The sequence below is a fragment of the Crotalus tigris genome, unplaced genomic scaffold (assembly GCF_016545835.1).
Source record: "Crotalus tigris isolate CLP2741 ecotype Arizona unplaced genomic scaffold, ASM1654583v1 scf7180000024347.1601321, whole genome shotgun sequence".
NCBI lineage: Eukaryota > Metazoa > Chordata > Lepidosauria > Squamata > Viperidae > Crotalus > Crotalus tigris.
This window is the reverse complement of record NW_024100516.1, coordinates 1,261,598-1,269,047: the sequence shown is the minus strand read 5'-3', so window position 1 is coordinate 1,269,047 and position 7,450 is coordinate 1,261,598. Positions and strand designations below refer to the sequence as shown.

At 42.8% G+C, this 7,450-nt stretch overlaps 1 long non-coding RNA gene across 1 annotated transcript; it reads right to left on the bottom strand.

The window, feature by feature from the left end:
• Positions 1-1,445: 1,445 nt before the first annotated feature.
• On the bottom strand, positions 1,446-6,633 carry LOC120300664. Its single transcript, XR_005554709.1, has 2 exons — positions 3,677-6,633; positions 1,446-3,545 (listed from the first exon to the last, which is right to left on the bottom strand). It is a non-coding gene; the product is annotated as an uncharacterized LOC120300664 (long non-coding RNA).
• Between the last annotated feature and the right edge of the window lie 817 nt (positions 6,634-7,450).

Sequence of the window (7,450 nt, the reverse complement as noted above, 5' to 3'; positions counted from 1 at the left end):
CAGCAGGGAGGGGTGGAAACTTCCAGACAGCTCGCCTTCGCTGCAGACAACTTGCAGCACCGTTTGCAGAATGGGACTTTTGGCGGGCTCAGCAGGGCAGAGACAGCCTGGACAATTCCTATTGGCTTTTGAAAGCCAATAGAATTAGACTCTATTCAAGAGAGTCTATTCTATTGGCTTTCAAAAGCCAATAGAATAAAAGGGAGTAGCACAGCTAAGGAAAAGGGGGGGAAAAATGGCGGACTGCGTTGTTTGGCGACCCCCGTGAAATGGTCGCTCGACCCCAAATGGGGTCCCAACCCACAGGTTGAGAACCACTGCTCTAGAGTCTCAACATCTTTTTTACATCGTGGTGACCAAAACTGGATGCCGTATTCCAAGTGTGGCCTTACTAAGGTATTGTAGAGTGGTATTAATACTCCACGTGATCTTGATTTTATTCCTCTGTTAATGCAGCCTAGCAAATAACCTGATGCTGTACTGTACTGATACCACAGTCTCAGTAAGCGTGGCCCCCAACCAGAAATTCTAGGGATTTGGTAGAAGAGAGTAATTGTAACTTGGGGTTGAACGGTGGGGTCCTTAGTGGGGTCTCTGAGCTTGGTGGTTTTCTTGCAGACATTTCACTGCAGGCAGTTCTCGACTTAAAACCACAACTGAGGCTGGAATTTCTTCCAGGAGTATGGACCTCCTCTTCCTCAGCCTTTTTCTCCCTCCTCCCCTTGGACAGATCCAGGTGCCTATCCTGCCTTCTCCGACCAAGACATCCCATCCTATTGTCCCAAAGGTGCCTTTTCCAAAAAGCAACTGGACTTCCTCGTTGTTTCTCCTTGAAGATGTTTCGCCTCTCGCCCAAGAAGCTTCTTCCGTTCTGACTGAGCTGAAGAAGCTTCTGGGATGGGAAGAGAGAGTGTGGCCAAGGTTGAGAAACACTGCTCTCCTTCATCTGAACTGGTTGCATTATCCAGTATATCAGGGGTCTTCAAACCTGGCGCTTTTATGACTTGTGGACTTCGACTCCCAGAATTCCTCAGCCAGCCTCCATTTTGTTTGTTAGATTTAAGACAGGGGTCTTCAAACTTGGCCCTTTTATGACTTGTGGACTTCGACTCCCAGAATTCCTCAGCCAGGCATGCGTGCCTGGCTGAGGAATTCTGGGAGTCGAAGTCCACAAGTCATAAAAGGGCCCAGTTTGAAGACCCCTGCAGTATATGGTCGCCCAATCTAATTGGGTGTCTTCTGTGTATCAGGTTATTAAAAATAATACTTTGGGGGAATGTTTATAAACAGAGCAAATCCATGAAGAAATAAAAGTTCTTTCACGCTTTTCCCAGGTTATATCAGTAGGTGAGGTTTTGTTTTGTTTGGTTTTTTTGGTTATTCCAGAAAACCACTTGAAAACAAACCGTGCTTAAAAAGCCAACAGATAAATAAAAACGGTGAGCTGTGGTTTCATACCAAGTTTTATTTCTTGTTTTTCCTCATTAATCACTTTTTTTTTTTTTTTTGCACAACAACAACCTCAAGTTGACGATGAAATGCAGGTGAAATTAAAAGGAATCGGATTAGGCTCAAGTATGGAAAAAATAAAATCCATTCATGACACCGTTTTACACTTCCTTACTTTTCCGCGTCTTTGGAAAGACCAAAAAAAAAAAGAAAACAGCACACACTGCACCCTAAAGAAGTGACTTTTATGCAAGGCCAATCACATTTAACTAGTAGACTTCAGGAATAAAGAGGAGGTCGGTCCCGGGGAAGATAAAATACCAGAAAAGTTAAGTTTGCTTGCTGCACAGGTGGGTTTAATTTTTTTGTTTGAAAACTTCCTGTAAGCTGAGCTTGTGCTGCTAGGAGAAACCCTTGTTAACAATGATACGTAATATAACTTTAAATCGTGGTACTCATCGTAGAACATTTAGAATACACCTGTAAGAGAGAAAAAGAGTCCGGTTTTTACATAGGAAGGAGTGGCACGCTTTGGCTGCTGACATTTTGACAAGTTTTTCTTCCTCTCTTCAGTTCTGACTAGATACCTCCGGGGATCGTGGCCTTCACAGAAGAAGGTTGTGGTGAGAGCTGGTCCATCTGCCTGATGGAATATACATTCCAGCATCCTTTTCTTTCTTTTTCCAGATATCGTTCTTCTCTCTGGCATTCAACCATCATTGCTCTCTTTTTGTCAGTTACAGTTTGTAGAAGCCCAATTGGGGCCATTAAATCAGTCCACGTAGGCTAGAACTGGTTCTCAATACAAACCCTGCTGTGGAATATCATCAGTAGCACCATAAGCACCGCCTTCCTTGCCTCAGCCACCCAGGGGTTTTGTGTACGTGCGTGTGGCTTTTGCTACATGCGCTTGGATGATGATGTCACAGTTGGCGACTCTTAATACGCGCAGGTACGTAACCACGCCTTGCTACGTAGTCTTCGGAGGCAATGGCACCAGTAGCATCAGGCAACCAAGGCAATATCTACAGTTCATGGAAGATATTAGCCGAGCAGCAGCAAGAACCACCATCACGCGCTGCTCAGAGAATAGCTACTGGGCACCAAAAGAGGACATCACATTTATTCTTAACACTAGGGTTTGTTTCACAATGCAGCAATAGAACACCATCCCAAAGGAAAACCAAGTCACTATAGGCACCGACATACATTTGAATCAGAGGACTTAAGATTTGACAAGCTGGTTTCAGGCAGATTCGTTGATTTCTTAAAATCAGGTGCGAGATGTAGTCCATTAGCACAAGAGTATTGTTGTCTTCTTTTGGGCTTAATAACGCCAAAATGTTACAACTTATGTTCCAAGTTCTAACTTCCAAACAAAGGACAGTTTTCCATAATTAAGATACAGAGGCAGAACAGCTCCCCAAGTTTTTAGTTCCTCTAGGCCTTCTTAACTTTCTCTCTTGCACATAAAGTAATTTTAGCAAATATTTGGGTTTTTTTTAGCTATTGGTTGTAATGATTTTGTACATCATCTTCCAAAGTAAAGGGTCTGCTACTGTGTTCCAGACAAATCTTGGGAAGATGAATTGGTTATTAATATAAAACGGTCATTAGTGTGAACTTTATACACTACATTAGTGTATAATGCAGCAAATATAGTAATAGACTTTGGATGGAATTGCACTGGTGTAAATTTAACTGTGTTTGTGTATTCGGATTTTTTTTTTTTTTAAATCATTATTTCAAGTAGATTTTTCCTTTGCGTCTTTTCCAATGCTTAATCCGTGCTTATTTGCACCCATTATACCCAATCATAGAAAAGCTTATTTTCTTCAACACACACTCACATTGATCCTAGACTTTAATTCTGGACCTTTCTATTGTCCTCAGCTATTCTCCTGACATAATTCTATTTATACGAGGGATTCCAGTGACTGATGAAAAAGTCCATCCGATAAAAAGTCCATCCAATTTACTCGACAACTTCAGTGTGTTTTCAGCTAATTTTCCCTGGCATACCCTTTCTATTTTAGAAGTTCGCGGAAATTAAGAGGAATGAATAAGTATCATTCCCTATACCAGGGGTTCTCAACCTTGGCAACTTTAAGACTTGTGGACTTCAATTTCCAGAATTCCTCAGCCAGCTTTGCTGGCTGAGGAATTCTGGGAGTTGAAGTCCACAAGTCTTAAAGTTGCCAAGGTTGAGAACCCCTGCAGTCTATACCTAAACACCATATGGCAGAATTCATTGGTCAAAGAGAGCCTTCTGCAACCTCACAGCCATCAGATATTTTTCACAAGGAAGCCCAGTGGGCAGAGACATTGAGAGTGATTTCTCAGCTTTGGCGACTTGAAGACCTACAGACTTCAACTCCGGAATTCTGGGAGTTGAAGTCCACTCGTCTTTAAAGTTGCCAAGATTGAGACATACTGGTTCAATCCAGCGTCTTTCAAAGTGATTAAGTAGGAGAAGGATGCTAAAGGCTGTTCCACCCATCTTCGTTTCCGATTCGACTGAAACACAATATTGTGCCTTCGGTGTGCACCACATTAGCTCTAGCAGCACAAACACATCCATGACATCGCAGTGTATTTTTTCAGTTGGGCCAATTCCTTCCGTGAACAGCTATTGAATAGCAAAAATGGGGACGTACAAATCAACCCCTTTAGCCTGTAATCCTACACTCAGAACCATCTACAAGACATTCCTTGGAAGAGCCATACAATAAACCGGGCTGTACATCTTCCCATAATTTTGCACATCAATGCCTCCAGATATCGTGCGGACTTAGGAAGTCGAGAAAGCTCCCAGAGAGCTGGCTGTTGTCATTAAAATGGCACCTTGCCCTGATGTCCTAGGAACTGGATTAGCTCCCCTGTCTTTCTAGCAGTGTTTCTCAACCTTGACAATTTTAAGGCATGTGGACTTCAACTTCAGCAATGCTGGCTGTGGAATTCTGGGAGTTGAAGTCCACGTGCCTTAAAATTGTCAAGGATGAGAAACACTAAAAAAATCTAGCAGGAGTTTAGGTGGAGTAAAAACTTTTATCGTACTGAATTCATTTTCTGGGATTGCAAAGTACGCTAAACGCCCTTGCTCACGAAAGGAGATGAGTTTGCGCAACACGCTCAATGGGCGTCGCACAAACACGCAAGCAGGCTCCAAACATTGTGCAAACACAGCTGCTAGATTTGTAGCTGTCTGGTTAATGTTCTGAGCTACTGGGCCCTTAATAAAGATGGGGATGAAATGAAGGCGGGACATCTAGAGACCATAGACCTGGTGTGGGCAATTCCACTATTGGTGACGCCCCCCCCCCCTCAGACCCACAAAGCAGATCCAGCAAGCCCACAGGACCCCTTGCCTGCCCTCACTGACCCCCTTCTCACGACCCTCAAGTCCAACCAGCCACTCCTAAGCAGAGACACGTGATAAAACCCCTTAGATCTGAGAAACATGCCAAGAAAGAAGAAAACGGAAGAGTCCATGCCACAGCTCTGCATGGGGTGGAGAATAACAGAATGACAAGAGTTGGAAGGGACCTGGCAGGTCTTCTAGTCCAGCCCTCTGCTCAAGCAGGAAACCCTATACCATGTCAGATAAACGTCCCAAAATCTCCAGTGTTGGAGCACCTATTCTGCAGGGCAGATATATCGGCCTTGCTCTCTGAGTGCAGAGGCTGAAAATCCAACTTGTTGAGATAACTCTTGCTGTGGATTCCACCTTACTGTGTGTCTTCTGTCTTTTCTCTCTGGATTTGTCACTTGCTTATTGAATTCCTGCCGTCGACCTTTGCTAAAGCTGTGCACCACACCTGTTGCCTTAAGATATTAGTTAAAAGACTCAAAACATTTTGCCTATCGCTGGACTCTGGCAGGCATCCAGGTCCCTTTCTGGCTGGCAGCCAGCAATTGTGGCACAAAAAAAGATAAGTGTGAACATAACCATTAAGCAAAATGGGGGGGGGGTTTAGAACACAGTTTACCGAAGTAGCCAATTTTCTGAATTTTTACAGTGCATGGAACCATAAACCAGGGTTGCAAAAACCCAGGTAATTTGCAAAAGAGACTTTTTGCTATTATTTAGTGATTTGCTGTATTTTTGACCATCAGAGCTGGTAGCCCTACTCAGTCTGCGTTGGGTTTTTTTTTATACGCCCCCTAGAGTCACTGAAAGTGAGCAGGAGGCCATGTAAATTCTCTAATAAATAAATAAATTTGTGCAACATGCTAAGATGTAGAAAGTCAACGTTAAAAATGAATTACCACTAAAATCAACCAACGTTAGCAGTGTGGTATCAAGGCTGGGTCTTTTCTTACTTCGGAAGGAGGGTCTGCCAGCACAATTCAAACATCTACCAAAATGTCCAATTGTGGGTTCAAATTAAATGAACATTCCTTAAAATATTAACTAAGCCGCTTTTTCATCCTTCTGCAGCGATACTCAGTTCGGTTCTCTCTTACTTCAAAGCTAACTTCCAGTTTTCTGCCCAATTTACCACTCTCCTGACCTCAAATGGATAGCTGCGGGCAGGAACACTGCACTGTTTTGCTTGCACGCCGGAGTTAAGTGCATTTCTGATTGTTGCCAAGACAGAAATAAAAACATCAATTGTGAGACTCAGAATACTAAAACCTAAATTTACAGCAAGTCTGAATTACACACCACACAAGCTCACAGCACCACAGCAACTAAGACTATCATCATCGTCATCATCCTGCAGACATTTTCACAGATCCCATTGGGTAACAAGGGTGACGACTCTTACAGGCAATTCTATTTTCCCCTTAGAATTTATTTAACTCTATTTTAAATCTATCAAATATGGATAAGACAATTCTCGTGTTCTAGGCCGGTGCTTTCACCCATGATTGTTCTTTATAACTGATTGATTAGCTAGAACCTTTCAACTCGGTTCTTCTGTCCTGTGCCCAGGCATATTGACCCTGATGAGGCCATCCGTGGCTCTCTCTTTTTTTCTAAGTTAACTAAAAATTCTTTGCAGCCTAATGGCCCTTTTCTTTGGATACCAAGATGAAATGCTTGCTCAGGAGTGGGTAGGTAGATAGATAGATAGATAGATAGATAGATAGATAGATAGATAGATAGATAGATAGATAGATAGATAGATAGATAGATAGATAGATAGATAGATAGATAGATAGATAGATAGATAGATAGATAGACAGACAGACAGACAGATAGATAACTAGATAGATAACAAGATTAGATAGATAGATAGATAGATAGATAGATAGATAGATAGATAGATAGATAGATAGATAGATAGATGATGGGAGGGAAGGAGGGTAGGTAGGTAGGTGGGTAGATAGGTAGAAGGGTGGGTGGGTAGGTAGGGAGAGAGAGAGAGAGTGTTCTGGAATGCTTTGCGTGGGAACTTCAGTTCTAGCCTTGCTTTTTTTCCAACCACTAATCCTTAGTAAAAAGAACCTATCACTTCACTCATATTTCTTTCTTAGGGGCCTAGCTGGAGCAGGTATGAGATAGATAGATAGATAGATAGATAGATAGATAGATAGATAGATAGATAGATAGATAGATAGATAGATAGATGGGATAGGGAAGCAGGCAGGCAGGCAGGCAGATACTTTGACTGTTTTCACATCTACGGCCAATATAAGCGAAACATGGTCATAGTGCAGTGGTTCTCAACCTTTTTAATGCCGCGACCCCCAACCGGTCGTAAGTCGAGGACTACTCAACCGGTCGTAAGTCGAGGACTACTCAACTGGTGCAGCACCGTTTGCAGAATGGGACTTTGGCGGGCTCAGCAGGGCAGAGACAGCCTGGACAATTCCTATTGGCTTTTGAAAGCCAATAGAATTAGACTCTATTCAAGAGAGTCTATTCTATTGGCTTTCAAAAGCCAATAGAATAAAAGGGAGTAGCACAGCTAAGGACAAGGGGAAAAAAATGGTGGACTGCGTTGTTTGGCGACCCCGGTGAAATGGTCGTTCGACCCCAAATGGGATCCCG